This window comes from Eulemur rufifrons, chromosome 5 (genome assembly GCF_041146395.1).
Source record: "Eulemur rufifrons isolate Redbay chromosome 5, OSU_ERuf_1, whole genome shotgun sequence".
In the NCBI taxonomy this organism is placed as follows: domain Eukaryota; kingdom Metazoa; phylum Chordata; class Mammalia; order Primates; family Lemuridae; genus Eulemur; species Eulemur rufifrons.
In genome coordinates, this window is record NC_090987.1 from 46,834,329 (window position 1) to 46,851,429 (window position 17,101).

Below are 17,101 nucleotides of genomic sequence, written 5' to 3' on the forward strand. Positions count from 1 at the left end.
AGGTGGTGACTCAATTACAGCTGGATTTGTTTTCTTTCTTAGGAGACTAACTTCTCTTTGCGTCCCTCTCGATACCAAAAATAAAGCCACCTGTAGCCCCAGAGAATTCTTTATTCTTATAAGTGTAAAACCCCTCATGGTGCTGTTTCACTAAGTTACAGAAAAGAAGTTCTTGGGTCCAGGGAATGCATCTCACACAGTTCCAGGGTGAGTGGTGATTTGGCATTAAAACTCAGTTCTTAAGGTTCCTAGCTTACTATATCCACACAGTGCCATATGGAGCGTTTTACAAATACTGAAATCCATGAAAAGCAGAGAAAGTTTCCATGACTCCAGCTGAGGTCTTAGGATGCCCGCTCTGGTCTCCACCACTGTACTCAGGCTTACTCTACAACATCAATCTTATTTATGGGCTTCCTGAAATTGCTCTACTGTACCTAAGTACAACACTGAAGGCCAGCGACCACCCAGAATTCTAGCCAGGGTGTAGCTTCTTTCAAGTAAGATATGTGTGTAAATTCATTTCAAGCTAAAGAGACAGGATTCCCCATGAACCTCCATCCAAACACAGGCGTCAATAGAATACTGACTCACTGGCACTCACTGGTACTCTACTACTGAACAGCAAGGATAATGCTCACCTAGTAGCCAAGGCAAGGACAGAATTTGCAGGTTGCACTGACAGCCATAATGTCAGCCTCATGGACAAGACTCCAGAAAGAAATGATAGAAAATCAGTCCGGTAAACCCATCTGAACTTCGCCCCCAAACATGAGAATTGCAAACATGAGGAATACTGACGCTTGACCAAAGCCTACAAGTGCTGCTCTAAATAGACATACACACTCATTTGTCCTCATTTATTCAACCTGAGCTGCTGCCTTAGTAAAATGTTAACAACACTTGCAGTAACTAGTTGAGGCTTATTTTATGCTGAGAATAATGGCAGGCACCTGAATTGCATATCAAGTCCTCGAAATCAGGATATAAAGTCTTCAGCCACAGCGTACTGAAAACCATAAATAAGAGAAATACGAGGATGAATGCATAATTCAAAAGCAACAAGCTTATTCTTCTGAAATACAAATTTGTTGAAGAGTTTCTAGGTTCTAAGAATAGCTTTAAGTTTACAGCTCATTAAGGCTTTCCAGATGCTCTCTTCATTTCGGGTTTGTATACATCATTTCAGCAGTCTGTATACATGCAAAGCACAGATGCAAAATGAAATAAAAAACCACTGATAAGTACAAATGTAACACAAAATGTACAAAAATGTGTACATATGAGAGGGAGCAAATTTAGCCTTACTAACACCCCATTTAAGAAAATATTCCTATTCATCAGAATTCCTTATTTGCCTACTTTGTACTCTTGTAAAAGTAATAGCCATAAAGGTGGTCCAATACATACTATGTAAGGTCCATTGTATTAAAACGTATATACCCCTATTAATTTTACTTTCCACATTTTTAGTAAATTTAAGAAATAAGTTTCAGCACTTTTAAATAGTATAATTTTTAACAATAGAATTTAACTTATTCTAATGATCAATTCTTTATAAAGTTTAAATGCATGATAATTTTATTATTCTCCCCTCACATAAAAATAAAAACCCATTACAAATATTTTTGATGTAAGGATTTTATATATAAAGAATAGAATGGTAAACTATAAAGATTGAAAGTTGTTTTTCTGTAATGTTATTAAATTCAACTCCAAACCAGATGATCACTATTGAGTTATGCTGGAAAATTTCACATTTTAATCACTTTTCCCCTGTAAAGACAAAATAAATGCCAGCTAGCCACTCAGTCTCCTGTGAAGTTGTAAATAATGCCAATCAGCTATTATATTTTATTCCGGAAGCTACAAGAATTAAGTAAGGAAGAAAAAAATGGCCAGTAAGACACATTCAGCAGTCTGGCTTATTAACTTGTAGATGCTATCTCCAGGTTTGTGTTCTCTTTAGGAAAACATGTTATGGTTAACTTTATAAACAAATAAACCTATAGCAATAACTACGATAAAAAAGTCAGTTTAACCTCTTAATTTGATTTTTGTTTTCTAGTCTGTCATTTTCCTTTTCCAGCATTCTCAATGACATGCATACTTCAACAGTGTGAGTACAGCCTGAAAATGTGGTTCCATTGTTGTCCACAGCTTCCAGAATGCTCCAGGGGTCAATGAAAACATCATCTAGAGTATCTGTGTCCCTTGAAATAAATTTTATAGTCAAAGCGATTTGAAAGAAAGCCTTGGCTATCAACTCTCTCCTGTGCAAGATGTTTATTGGGGATTTGTAAGAATATCCAAGGTTGACTCTTTGGTAAATGATAACAAATCTGAGGATACCAGAGGTTCTCAAAGTAGGTTGTTTGTGAGCAGTTTTTTAAGTTTTATGTTTCTGTGTCGATAACATTAAAAAGCAACAAATGTACGGTATTCACACCATATATGTCAAAATCACTTGAGTGCTTGTTAATGACACAAATTTCTGGGTTCAGTCCCAACTAAGCAAATCGGAAGCTCTGGGGTGGTGTCTAGAGGGCAGACATTTTTAACAAGCTCATTCGGTAATTATAAATCACAATAAATCTTAGGAGCCACTGATCTAGGTGACCAGTCTATAATAGCAACCCCACAGGTGACTGCACGTACTCAGCAGATGTTTCGTAGAAGTTGGAACAGAGAAAAAAGGTGAAAGAACAGCCTGGTTCAGACATACAGGTGAGCTAAACTGAAGAGAGTCTACACTACAACATACAGTTCACATTTTGCAAGAGTTATTGCTTGGGTCCTGTGGTCGTATACATCAGTTTGTAACAACAGTTCATTAGCAGTAAGTATAGTAATAAATAACAATGAAGGATTGTTCTGTTCCCAGTTCCAGCAATAATTGGATTAGATGCCTATTTATTGAAGATTGCAGTAACACTACAACTCTGACCTTAATTTCCAAGTACACAAAATATCTTTACAAAATTGCCAAGGGATGTCTCATTAAAATAGGAAATTGAAGACTAATTGCTGGCAGTTTGGGTTAAGTTTGAGATCTGACTATCCTAAACCCAGCAAATAGGGAGTTTAAATATCTTTTGGTATAACACCTAAGCAAACAGGCATTCTCTGTGCTAATTACCAAAAACTAGTGAACCAAATTAAATGAAGAAATTGAGCAGAGGCTACATCTTTCTGCCCTTAAGCACAACATGAGGAATTTTATTTTGAAAAACAAAGTATCATTAATCATATTAATAATGCTGTTTATTGTGTGAGTCTTGTATTTTTCGTATCTGTTTGTAAGATTATTTTGGTTTTATGGTTGATGAGACAAGCATGAAAAATTTAAATTTCATTTTATATCTATATATGTTTAAGACAATATGATGGGGAGTCATCAATTAGGAATATTTTCTTTCACTAACAGGATGATAAAGGATAAGATTTCAGCTCAAAGAGGACTGTCATTCTAACATGAGCCAGGCTACTTTAGGATCAGTGGGTTCTCTAGTTAGAATGTTCAAGAAGATATGCAATGACATCTACCCATGATGCAACAGAAAAGATTCCTGCATCAGGAAGGCACTTGGGCAAGATCATCTATAAAGTCCTATCCAACTATGAGATGAAATTGTTTTCCAGATGTTTGCCACTCTGGATGCAGGGGTTACACACAATTCCAAACAGCTGAAGGTAGCAACTCAAACAGTGACTTCATGAAGATATACTCATGTATCTATTTATGTGGTTTTTGAATACCGTACAAAACTTCTCTATTATAGGTTGAGATTACTTTGTCATTAGTTCAGTGCTTTCTCTTCATAAATCTCATGACAGTTTCCACCACCTCTTCCCCTCCCACATGTCTTCTCTGATCCATCAACTCTAATCTACTTAGTTTTCAATGAGTCTCCACTCTCATCAGACATTTTCTTTACTTCTGAGCCAAGCTTTACTAAATTAACTTAAGAAGCTGGACATGATATTGTTTTTTGAGTCAAGGTGTAAATATTCTGAATGGGAAATTTATCTGAATTTTTCCTGGCTGTCCCGATGCCCATCCCCAAATTATTCCACTGTTAACAGGCTTACATTGACCATATTACAACCTCATGTATATCATTATGGCTTGATGGACAAAGTACTAAATAATGTCTTAAAATCATGGTGTGGCCTTGAGCAAATTTCCTCATCTCTTGTCTTACTAGAATAGACTGGTAGTTCTTTAGAGGAGTCACTTGGGGGGACTTTTTAGAAACAGCCACTGAAGTGAATTATCACAGCTGGGTGCTAGGTACATGTGAGCTTATTATACAGTTCTTTCTACTTTGCGTACATTCGAAAGATTTTGTAATTAAATGTTTAAATTAAAAAATAATTTTAAAATACTGATGCTTGAGCTATATATCCCAAACCAATTAGATCAGAACCTCTGGGGGGGTAGGGCACAGGCATCCGTATCTTTCAACATTCCCCAAGTGATTTTTATGTGTAGGCAGAGATGAGAAATGAGCAAAAGAAGACTAAAACAGACAATTAAATTGAATGTTAAGAATTCCTCCAAAGAGGGATGCCATATTGCAGTGGCTCACGCCTGTAATCCTAGCACTCTGGGAGGCCGAGGAGGGAGGATCGCTCGAGGTCAGGAGTTTGAGACCAGCCTGAGCAAGAGCAAGACTCTGTCTCTACTAAAAATAGAAAGAAATTAGCTGGACAACTAAAAATATATAGAAAATATTAGCCGGGCATGGTGGCACATGCCTGTAGTCCCAGCTACTCGGGAGGCTGAGGCAGGAGGATCTCTTGAGCCCAGGAGTTTGAGGTTGCTGTGAGCTAGGCTGATGCCATGGCACTCACTCTAGCCTGGGCAACAAAGCAAGACTCTGTCTTTAAAAAAAAAAAAAAAAAAAAAATTAGCTGAAGTACTTATAGAAGACACTGGATTATATACACATGTGCCCATTCTCTATGCAGCAAGTCAATTTTGAATGGGTTGGGTTTGCTTGGCAGTGCCTGCCATCAGATTTGTTGATACTCACACTCTTGGGGAAACCTATTACTGTAGCTGGCTGTCCAATTCATAGTAATGTGTCAATAAAATGCTGGCATATTTCACAACAGGCAGAAAGAACTCATAACACTAAATATCATGACTAGAATTTCAACAACTCTTCCAATGCTCAAAAGAAAAAAAATATCATTCATGGTTGTATTCCAAGTTTTCATGTGATGTGTAGAAGATACACATGAGCACTTAAGATTATCTTAAATATTATGAATGATAGAAGGTTCCAGCATGTACTTCTTGATGAAACAGATAAAAACTCCTTGAAAAATTAGAGGAGCCTGTAGGAAATTGTTTCTAAATAAATATGACCTGAATGTTATATGAGTGGGATCTAGTGATTTTCCCACAGGTGTGATCAGGCATTGGGGATCCTGGTTTATGGTATCTGGCCCCAGGTTCATTGTTTTCACTAAAAGCTGAAATTTACTAAGCTAAAAGTTATCTTGTGTGAGGAACTGTTTTACAAGCTATTGTTCTATAAGAATAACTTGTTTCACCATCACAAGACCCTGCGAGGTAGATTTTATTATGACCTCTATTTTACAAAAGGGGTCAATGAGGAAGAAACAGGTTCAATAGGTACCTAAGTTTACCTGGCTTTGACAGGTAGAACCAGGATGCAAACTCTGGCAGTCTAACTTTGGAGCTAGACCTATAAGGCCTCTAACTATACAGTCAAACAAATAGAAACACGCACACATATTTGGTTAAAGCTTATGTAATTGCCAATATTCAACTGTTTTTTGACTTTCAAAACCAGTAATTTTACAGTACAATAATATACTGCAATGAGAAAACATTGCATTAGTTACAAAAGAAGAGAAACAGAATTAAGGAGAGACTATTTCTACTAGTATAGACACATATTAGAGAACAGAGAAAGTTTTCTGGAAAGTGATTAATATAGAAAGAATGTTCAGGTTTTCTTTAATAGTCTAAGAAGCTATTAAAAGAACTTAAGGCAGGTGGTAATAAAATTATAATTATTGTTAACTTTTAACACCCACAAAGTGCCACACAGTTTTAAGGGCTTCCTATGGATATTATCTCTTTATTCCTTACAATTCTATGAGGTAGGAACTATAATTATCCACGTTTTACAAGCGGTAGAGCTGAGGCAGCTGAGAAGCTGAGGAGCTCGTCTCCGGTCACGTATTTGGTAAGTCGTGGAACCAGGCAATTTTACTTTAGAATCTGTCTCTTATCAATGCTGCTAAGTTGCCCCTACACGGTCACGTATGTTCACTTGGGATTTCCTCTACAGAAAAGGGAATATTAATTTCAAAACGCTGTGCCACAAATGGAATCCTTGCATAGATATGTATCTGTTTGACCAAGAACATTCTAATGCAATTTAGAGTTTGAGAAAAAGACCAAAGGAGAATGCTCCCATCCACCAGTAACTCCTGCTGGCTCTCCCTTCAGAGTATACACATCACTGGACCACTTCTCACCACACCCCCCTCTGGCACTCTGGGGCAAACCCTCACCGTCCCTGTGTGGGTTCCTGCAATTCCTCCACATATTTGTCTCTGCTGCCACCCTGAGACCCTCATAGTCATTCTCCAAACAGAAGATGTAAGGCTGGTGAAACATAAGCCAGGTCTGGTCACTCATTTGTTGAAGGCCCCCAAGGGCCCGGGACCTGCTTTCACTCCATGCAACCCCACTGTTCTGACCGCATCTACCAATTGCCCTCCCCGTCTCACTCCCGCTGCCCTGGCCTCCTTGCACTTCCTCACGCAAGCCAGGCACACTCTCACCTCTGGCGTTTGTACCACCTGCTCTCTGTGAAGTGCACCTGCCCTCACCTATTTCAAGTGTTTGCTCACGTGTCACCATTGAGAGGCCTACCCTGTGCACCGTAAATATATGCAATAAAAAAAATTGTGATCAGGCCACTCTGTCATGCCTACCTGCTTATCCTACTCCACCCCTCCCCAAATGCCACTGGAGGCTGTTTGTTCACATCAGGACAAAAGAAAATGTGACAGGATCCAAGTAGGGCCCTCTTTACTCATGTGCACAAACAATGGAAATGACCACTGCAGTGGAAAATGTCAGATCATCTGAAGCAGAAATGTCCAGGCCAATGTTATTTTTCATATCAAAGTTGCCATGGTGATATTTGTATAGATTGAGCCATGATCAAGCAGTGAATACTTTCCAAGGGCTGTTGGAGGAAAAGAAGTCGCAATCCACCCTTCATCCTCAGAAATCACTCTCATCCCCTTGCTCCTACGAAATGGCTCACTTCTTTTGATTGCATTTGGCATGCCCACAAAACATGAATTTTAGATTCTATCATTTCAAGCTTGAAGCTGGTGCCATGGGTTTCCATTTGGTCTGCATTAAGGCTTTATTCAGTGATTCACATGCCTTTCAAACAGCACCAGGTCATTCCTTCATCTGTCTTCTGATCCCCAGCCCCTTCCTCCAACACGGCACCCAGTCCCAGGACCTGTCATGCCCTGGTCCTCTCTAGAGGGGACATCCATGTGTATTGACCATTGCCTACTTTATGCAACTGCCATACTTCAAGCAAATGTCAGGAGATAGTGAGTCAGTATATGTATATTTTTAACACTCGAGCCCTAGGCCCCTAGATTGTAAGCTCTGTGAGGGCATCAGGACTCTCTTACTCATATTTGTATTTTTCAGTGTACATAGTCTAAAAGAAACTGGAAAACATCCTAACAGGAGGTACTAGAGAGCTTAGCAAAGGACAACATTAATCCCCAGTCATGCAAGCCAGAAACCCAGGCATATCCCAGACACCTTACTCTCCCTCACCCTCCTATTAAATCTGTTGCCAAGTCCTTTGCCTTTCATCTTAAATAAATGTAATCTCCTGGTTCTATCCACATCCCTCCCCCATGGCACCCCATCCTGCAGTAGTCTCTTCTCAGGTCTCTAATCCAATCTCCCTGATGTGGGTGAGCGCTCGAGTCCCAAAGGTGAGCTGTCACCCCAATCTAGAACATCCCCATCCCATTGTTCTCGGGGTGAAGACAACACTCTCTTGAATGCAGCCTGGATGTTCTGAGGACTCCCTTCCTCCACTCAGGTCAGCCCAGCCTCTTTCTGTTGCCCCTTTTCAGCTTCCCTAACTAGGTCACACATCCCTAGGAAGGGGTCTCGGAGCCCCAATCCCTCTGCTTCCAACGTTGCAGCATCGCACCGATGCATCTGTGTGTGACTATTTCATGAACCACTGTCTCCCCCCACAAGATGTAAGTTTCAATCAGGAACTTGGGTTGCTTCCGCTCTCCACCTTGCCCCCGTCTGCACTGACACTCGGTGGATATTTATGATAGTAAATGTTGATGGACTGCCATTACTGGAAACAGTAGGGTATATAATGGTTAGGTTTCAGCCCACACACGGGTAGCCAGGGGCTCGCTATTCCTGCTGGGTACAAAGGAGAAAGCAAACAAATAGACAAAAAATCAACAAGGCTTTTCAGATCTTGGACACTTAAGTGAGGCTCACAATGGACACAAATATTTATCCGTATCATTTGCAAGCAGGGACTGAGCACCTACTCTGGGCAGGGGACGGGCCAGGGTTGCTGGTGGCACTCTATCTTCCCGGAACCCAAACCTTGCGGTTTTCCCCAGCGGAGTGGCTGGAGTAGGAACATTTGGCGCCGACATGCTGCCACCAGAGGAGGGAGAATGACTCGACTGTCCTTCAGCCCAGAGGATCAGCCTCTGAACTTCCATCCTGATTCACATTTGCCCCCTGCGCGCCAGTGATTCATCTTGGTGGGAAGCTTGGAGGGCTTTAGTGACATTTGTACGGCGACGCGTGAGGGACAGAGGGAAACCCAGGGAGACGATGCGTTTCTCTGTCTGCCCGAGGCCCAGCGCGGGCTTCCGAGCAGGCGGCGTGGAGCCCGCAGACCTGCCCGGCCCGCTCCGCCCTCACCAGCGCTCTGACCTTGGCCTGGGAGGCATTGCCTCATCTCCTTTCATCTGCTTTCTCATTTTTAAACTGAGTGACTAAACCTGCTTCAAGGACCATTGAGAGGATTAAATGAGATAATTCATGTAAAAAGCTCTCAGTAAGCTCTAAATGCCATATAATGGTGTGTCGCAGCGAAGTCGGTGGCTCACAGTAATACCACTCGGCCACCCTCCCTCCGCCAGTGCGGCCAGGGGCCCGAGGGCTCCGTCGTCTTCTCACTTCTGTGGACACTGAGAAACAGATGCTGAGTCGGGGGGCGGGGCCCTTGGAGAAGCAGCTCCCTTGACAAAGTGAAGGGGGTGGCTCTGGACCCTCAGGAGACGCACTGAGCTCATAAATCCACTTCCCAGAGGAGCTGGGGAGAAACAGCCCCGAGCCCAAAAGAGCTGGTCTGCTGTGACTGCTCACTTGATTATGTTGCCTGATGGAAAGGGGTAAATGTAGGAAATATAATAGTATCTGTTCTGTGATAACAGCCCTTTTTTTTTTCCAGACAGGATCTTGCTCTGTTGCCTGGGCTAGAGTGCAGTGGTGTTATCACAGCTCACCACAACCTCAAACTCCTGGGCTCAAACAATCCTCCTGCCTCAGCCTCCCGAGTAGCTGGGACTATAGGTACCCGCCACCATGCTCAGCTAATATTTTTTACTTTTGTAGAGACAGGGTCTTGCTATGTTGCCCAGGCTGGTTTCCAACTCCTAGGCTCAAGCTATCCTCCCATCTCAGCCTCCCAAAGTGCCTGGATTATAGCCTGAGCTGCTGGGCCTGGCCCATATTTTTAAAAAAGCTTGTAAAAACAGCTATCAACACGTGTGCTTTTCCTAATATTTTTTTTTTCCAGCATACACAATTCAAAAAAAATTTTAAATTGCTCAAAGCATTTTTAAAGCCCTTATTTGAGATGTTCTCTCAAGAGCACATGCCTCATTATTTGGAATCACTTCAAAAATTGCAAATACTCATATTGTGGAAGATAGATTGGTTTTTTTGAAGAAGCCAAAATGATTTTAGCTCCAGGCTAATGAATAAGGGTGTCAAGTGGGGTCAGGCCTATTGGGCATCAAAAAAATAAACAAACAAAATAAAACAAAACAAACCCTGAGTTTTAACTATAAATAAACTTAACTAAATTCTTAGAATAGTTTAATGTGCTAGTTTGGAAGGGAGTTTGAAGAGTAGTTCCAAAAAGATTTTGAGCGACACAGCCATCTCCACTAACAATAACAACTATCATTCAATGACCACTTACTATGTGCCAGGCACTCTCTAAGCATGTTATATACATTCTATCACTTAAGATTCAGAAAACCCCTAAGACTTGCATACCCATCTTACAGATGAGAGGTTAGGAGACCTCTACAAGGTCCCAACCATGTAAATGGTAGAACTGCACTTATCTCCATGGATATATTTACTTGAATATCTCCGTCCTAAGAAAACAGCATTCCTTTAAATGAATGAACTCTGATATACTTGTTAAAAAACATCCTATCATTTAATGGTTGAGCTTCTTTTAATCAATGCAAAAACAGAACACCAGGACAGATTTACAGGACTATTGAAGCTTGGGCCCAAACCACTAAGAACAGGGCTTTGCAAAGGTACTCCAATTCCTAGAGGAACAATTAGGAGACCCTTCTGGACAGGAAGCAGAAATGAGCATAATAGTAACTTGGAAATGGGTGACATTTCCAGGCATTCATACCCAGACACCATTATGCCTTTGTGGAGAGTTTATACCTGTGCAGAATAATTATATGTTATATTTACTGAATTATATAAAAGCTGCACAGTCTGGGTGCTAAGAGCTGAGTTTGGGCAGTCAGAGCTGAGTTTAAACCTGGCTCTGGAAGTTTCTAGCTGTGAAGTAAGTTACTTAATCTTCCAGTCCTCAGTGTCTTCATTGCACAATGGAGATGATCACATTACCCTCTTGTGGAGTTGTTTGAGCATCACATACATTAAGCTCTTCCAATTGTGCTAACACATAGTAAGCACATGTAAGTTAGCTACTATTGTTAATACTTAAGTAAAAATACTTTAAAGTTTTCCTGAGTCATTATCTGGAAAAGGGCATAACAGGACAAACATTCATATTCTACAAATGTACTTAGTCTTTAACAGCAGTGTTGTAATTCAATTAGACTACATCAAGTATGAGTTTTTTGAGTATTTTCCTTGCCAGCATTACACAGTGTCTGGAATTAATTAAATGATGATTGCTAAAGTGAAAAGTTTCCAGGATTGTTTCTGTATAAACCTTCAAAAAAGAATAATTGGGCCTGTGCTCCTTGAGAAGATGAATAAACATTGTTTTCTTGTAGAGGACTTCATGATCTTCAAAATATTTGGCTAGAGTTTTACTTTTATAAAGTTGAGGCAGGCAAAGTTACTCCAAGGTTTCAGACCAAGAAAATACATTATAATGTTTTCTACAATGGAAAGTTCTTATTATCATTAAGTCTGGACTTATTAAAAGCCCTGTTTACAAATGAATGAAAAAGGAAAATTTTCATGATTTCCTAATTTGGAACACCGCTGCCACACAGGGGTGGGGATCCTGCCGCCTTAAGGCCACATATAGCCTTCTGGGTCCTTAAATGCATCCTTTTGACCGAATCCAAATTTTACAAAACAAATCCTTTTATTAAAAGGGGTGTAGTATTCACACCTAATGGGTACAGTGCACACTGTCTGGGGGATGGACATGCTTGAAGCTCTGATTCGGGTGGGGCAAAGGCAATATATGTAACCCAAACATTTGTACCCCCATAATATACTGAAATTAAAAAATAAATAAACTCAGAAAGTAGCAAAAAAAATAAAAAAAATAAAAGGGGTGTAGCAGAGAAAGATGAAGCTTTTCTTGCCCCTTTTGGTGCTTAAATAAAAACAATTTTGAAATCAGAAGGCCGCAGATTCCCCACCCCTGTCAGAGTCTACCTTAACTATAGGAAGTCCTTGCTTCTTCCCCCCACCCTTATGACAATAGAGAAATCTTACATTGGGCTATCTGTGAACACCCAGCTAACTCAACTGCCACCAGAGACAGGATGCCAATGTCAGAGCTTATAGCAGCAATGCAAAAAGTGGCAATTTAGTGTAATTGAGATACTATAGTTTATCCATACATTAAGCATGTCACAGATTAAATAGGTTTTTGTCCAATTACCCGGGACACCAAGAACTAAAACAGTCTTTCTAAGGGAAAAACATCTTCTGAGTTGCAAATAATCCATCCACAAATGAATTTATGGATGTGTTTATAAATTCATGATGTAATTTGAAATCCTCTTGCAGTTCATATCATACAACACTTACTTGGTTACTTCCCTAAAGAAAAACTCTGATGGCTAAACAAAATTATTGGTGGTTAAATTACTATCTCAGATTATTTGTACATGATCCAAATAAAATATTTTTCATCTACCACATAACTGACAGTTGTCTGGTAAGACCAGGGGAAATTCATGATCCCACACCTATACTATGACCTTAGTTATTTTACTTAAAATTTTGCCTTTATGCATGCTATAGCACGAGCATGTTATTTAGCCTATGTTTATATGATTTTTCTTTTCATCATATTTTGATCTTTGGCTCAATTACTATGACATGATCCAGATATGAAAATATATGTATCTCTATTAACCTTACTCACTATACCCTTTCCCAATATGATTTCCTTTCCATACAAATCCTCTCAAAATTCATTTGCTGGATTAGGTTTTTCTGCAACTATGACTTACAAAAATGCTGAAAGCAATCTAAGGTGTTTGTATAAAAGGATGATATAAAAATGGAAATAGCGCAAGAGCTGATTAAAGCTAAACCTAAAATTAGATGGGTTCCCTTGATTAATGGCATAGCAACAGCCTGATGAGTGATGGGTGAAGAACAGCCACAATTGACACTAATCTAGATGCAGTAACTCTAAGATTGAAGAACTCCCATCCCTACTGTAAAGTTATTTTTTAAGAACAAGCTCCCTCAGAGATACATATAGAAGGACTAAACAATTTTGGCAGCATAATCAACTTGATAAGAGCAACTTTTTAATTTCAACTTTTTCAAACTTAATCCACTCTGCAGGAAGAGACAACTGGTTATGAACTAAGTCAAAGCCTCAGGTAAAGTACAAGTTCATCTAAATAGGGGAATTAAGCACGCAGATCCTAAAATTTCTAGAGAACACTGCAGGATGCTCGCTGCACCATTCCCCACACCATTCCGAAAATCTACATTTGTTCAGGTACATTGATCAGGAAGGGGAACATTTGCACATTTATTGAAGGAAAATTAAATGGCAAGCGTTGTTATGTGACTGGAATGTTACATTCCATACTTTACATGGTAATTTCCAAGACTTTCTATTGGGGGGTGGGGAAGAACAAAGAACTTATTATTTTCTGTGGTTTTCTTAGGTCCACACAAGGCAAATCTTTTATGAGAAATGCCAAAATCCTAAAGGGCTAGGGATAGACTGCTTGACACATCCAATGAGAAATTTTAATTATCCTGTATGATACGCAGTTGTAGTTAATTTTTAAAATTTGCTTTGTTTCCTGATCTCGGAGCATCCTGTGGTGCCAGAAAGTAAGGAAGTGCTTAAAAGGGAAGTGGGTGGGCATATAGAAAAGACACGGGCAACCTGGAAGAGCTCCTAGTGGCCAAAGCTGGGGCATTTGGACAAAAATATAAAACGAAGGTAGTATTGGATTATAACCCAAAGAGTAAATACTCATGAATCCATACTGCTGTGAATAAATGATTGAGCAAAGAAACAAAAGGAGAGAAGCAACAACTTTTCTTTACAAAAGAATTCCATTACAATAGAAAAATCACCATTAGAAAACCACAGTAATAATTGCTACAGGGAAGATGGGAAGATCCATGGATGAATGCTAACGTTAGTGGGTATAAGTTTAAGCTGCGTAGTTTTAAAGTATCTCCCCTTAAATATTTCTTAATTGCAAAGGGAAATATGTTGACAGTACAGTAAAGAAAGCCAGCACCCCCCATCTTAACCAAGTGATCAGAGTTAATGTCGTCAGTAACATGACACCCAGACATCACACTCCCTCAATGTACTATGTTTATATAATATGCTAACATTAGGGATAGCTGGGTGTGGGATCTATAGGAACTCTCCGCACTGCTTTTACAACTCTTCTGTAAGTCTAAAATTATTTCAAAATAAAAAGCTTAAAAGTAAAAAAAAAATAATAAAAAAATAATAATTTGTTTTGCTACTCTGTATCCAGACTGAGTTGTAACTTGAAGCATGAAACAATGAAAAGTAGGGATATGACCTGGTTCCATTCCTCACTCAACCAATTATGAGCTGTGTGACCTCGGGCAAGTTAAAGTTACTGTCTCTAAGTTTTTTCATGTATAAAAAGGGGATGGGGCAGGGTACCTACCTCATAGAGCTAGAAATGAAGATTAAATAAAATAAGCTAGATAAAGAGAGTAACACTGCCTGGTACATTATTGGAACCAAATCAATGTTAACCATGGCGATAGTGGTGATGTAGAAATATTGACAATAATGATAATGGACAGTCTATATTGACTCAGATCCTATATTGACTCAGATCCTCTCCCTCTATGAAGCTCCTGAGGATTTGCCACCCCGACACCACTCACTGCAGATCCTGTCACAGTCCCCCAGGAACTTCCCTGTATGTCCTCCCCATCCAGCTTTCTTCAGATGTTTTTTAAGCACTTACTGTACGACTAAGTACTGTACAGTGTTAGGTAGCAGTAGCACAGAGATAAAACAGCATGGGTGTCTGCTTTGGAGGGAGAAAGAGACATGTTATTTGTCTTGTGGGACAAAAGACAGGTGAACCAATCCTTTCCTTTAACCCAGGGAATGCTCTGCCAGAGACAAGCCCAGGGTACTGCGAGAGCACCCAACCCAGCCTGGGCTGAGCCTTACCAGATGAACAACAGTTTAAGATAGAAAAGAAAAATGGGCAGAGGACGTGGGGAAGGGATTCCAGAGAGAAGGAACAATTGAATTAGAAAAAGCACAGGATTCTTGAAATAGTCCATAGGGTGGAGAACTCTGTAAGCATTGGGAAAAACTTGAACGAAGCAGGTACGTCCCAAGTGAGTGAAAAGTGAGTGACAATTATGTATATCCAGGTAAGTCCTTGAATTGTACCCTGGGGGTGATGGGCTGTGGTGGGGGAGTGACGGGGTTATATTTGTATTTAGAGTGACCATTCTGACTGACAGCCTTCAGGGGAAAACACTGGAGAAATATAAGACTGGTTAGTGGCAGGAAGACCAAGTAGGAGAGTTTTGCTACTCTTCAAGCAAAAAATAATAACAATAAAGCAGTTATTCTCATTACTACAGTCTAAAGTTATGGTTAGGTCACTAGTCATAGAGACAGAAAAAAGCAAGCTGGATGGAGAAATATATTGGATGAAAAACTGACGGGACTTGAAGTCCCATTTCTTAACATAGTTTCCACTCAATGCGCAGGGGTTGACTGAATTCACTGTGTGACCATGAAAGGAGGGTTCTGCACTGAATCCTGGTTTCTAGCTTAGGCACCTACATGAATAGTGGTACCATTTATTGATAAAGAAGATGGCGATGGGGGAGAAATGTGTTGTTGGGGAGACTAAAAGTGTTTTAGATAATTGCTAAACCAGCGGTTCCCAGTCTTTTTTGGCACCAGGGACCAGTTTCATGGAAGACAATTTTACATAGATGGGGGGGGGGGTGCAGAGCTCAGGTGGTGACGTGCCGCTCAGTTCCTAATAAGCCACCGACCCAGGAGATTGGGATTATGGAGAAGTTGAAACTGCGAGTGTGGAAAAGAGCATCTAGAGGGTGCACAGAGAAAAAGAACACCTTGGGCACAAGATGGAGCCCTTGGGAACACCCACAGTCATGGGTTGAAAGAGAGCTGTCCTGAGCAAGACCAAGAAGGAGTTGGCAGAGAGGAAGGCAGGGCAGAGCTACCTAAGCCATCCACAAAAATCAGGACTGAGAAGAGTCCATTGGATTCAGAATGTAAAAGTTACAAGTGGCTTCGCCAGAGAAATTTCTATTGATTTTTGGGGCTAACAATTCAATGGATTTAAAAGTGAATGAGATTTAAAGAAATGGAGACATTTAACTGTCAATAAGCTTGGCTAACAATCATAATAATAATCTCTGAGTTTTATTGATGTCTTTCAGGTAATGATAGGGCTTTGTGTGTTTTGCAGGTATTATTTCATTTAATTCTCTCAATAACTATAATACAGCTACTACTATCACTGCCATCTTAGAGACGAGAAAATAAGAAAGGGAAGGAGAGAGACCGGGTGCTAGCAAGAAATGGATCAAAGAAAGGGTTTTTTGCGTGTGTTTGCTCTTGTTTCTGAAGGATGAGGCAGACTTGAGCATAATTATACCTAAAGGGAAAAGAATCACAGAGAAGGAGAGGTTGGGATTTGGGAGCAGCTGGTGGGTTCTGGGGCAGAGTTTGGGAGGAGAGGGCCTCAAGAGTGCAGGTGGAGTTAATGCCCTTGAACTGAGAAGGACATCTCATTCCAAGAAATGAGCAGGAAGGGAGGAAGATGAGCTCAGTTACAAATAAGTTTGTAAGAAATGTGTCAGGAAGTTGCCATAGTTCAACTTTTTATCACCTCAGTTTTTCAACTCAGTTGCCAAGAAAATCAAAATTCACACCGCCTTTTCCAACCCCCTTACTCCTACTGGATTTCCTGCCACCAGTGGAGCCCCAGGTCCCTGCAGCCACCCACAACCTCCATCAAGGCTTGTGAAGGGGGGAGGGGAGACACTGGACAAGGCAGGATGGGACAGGGACATCAGGACTCCACCTAACAGGGCTTTTAACAAATAGCGGTAGCATCTGATTCATAATCAGGACTCTTCCCTTTGAACCAACAGCCACATAGCAAAATACTTGTTACCTACAATAATGATCTTCAAGCTGGAGTGTGCATACCCCTGGGAGCACACAGATTCTCTCAAAGGAATGTGCTGGCACTTGTCCCGTTTAAGCGACTCAGTTTCTAGATCTTCAGCTTCCAG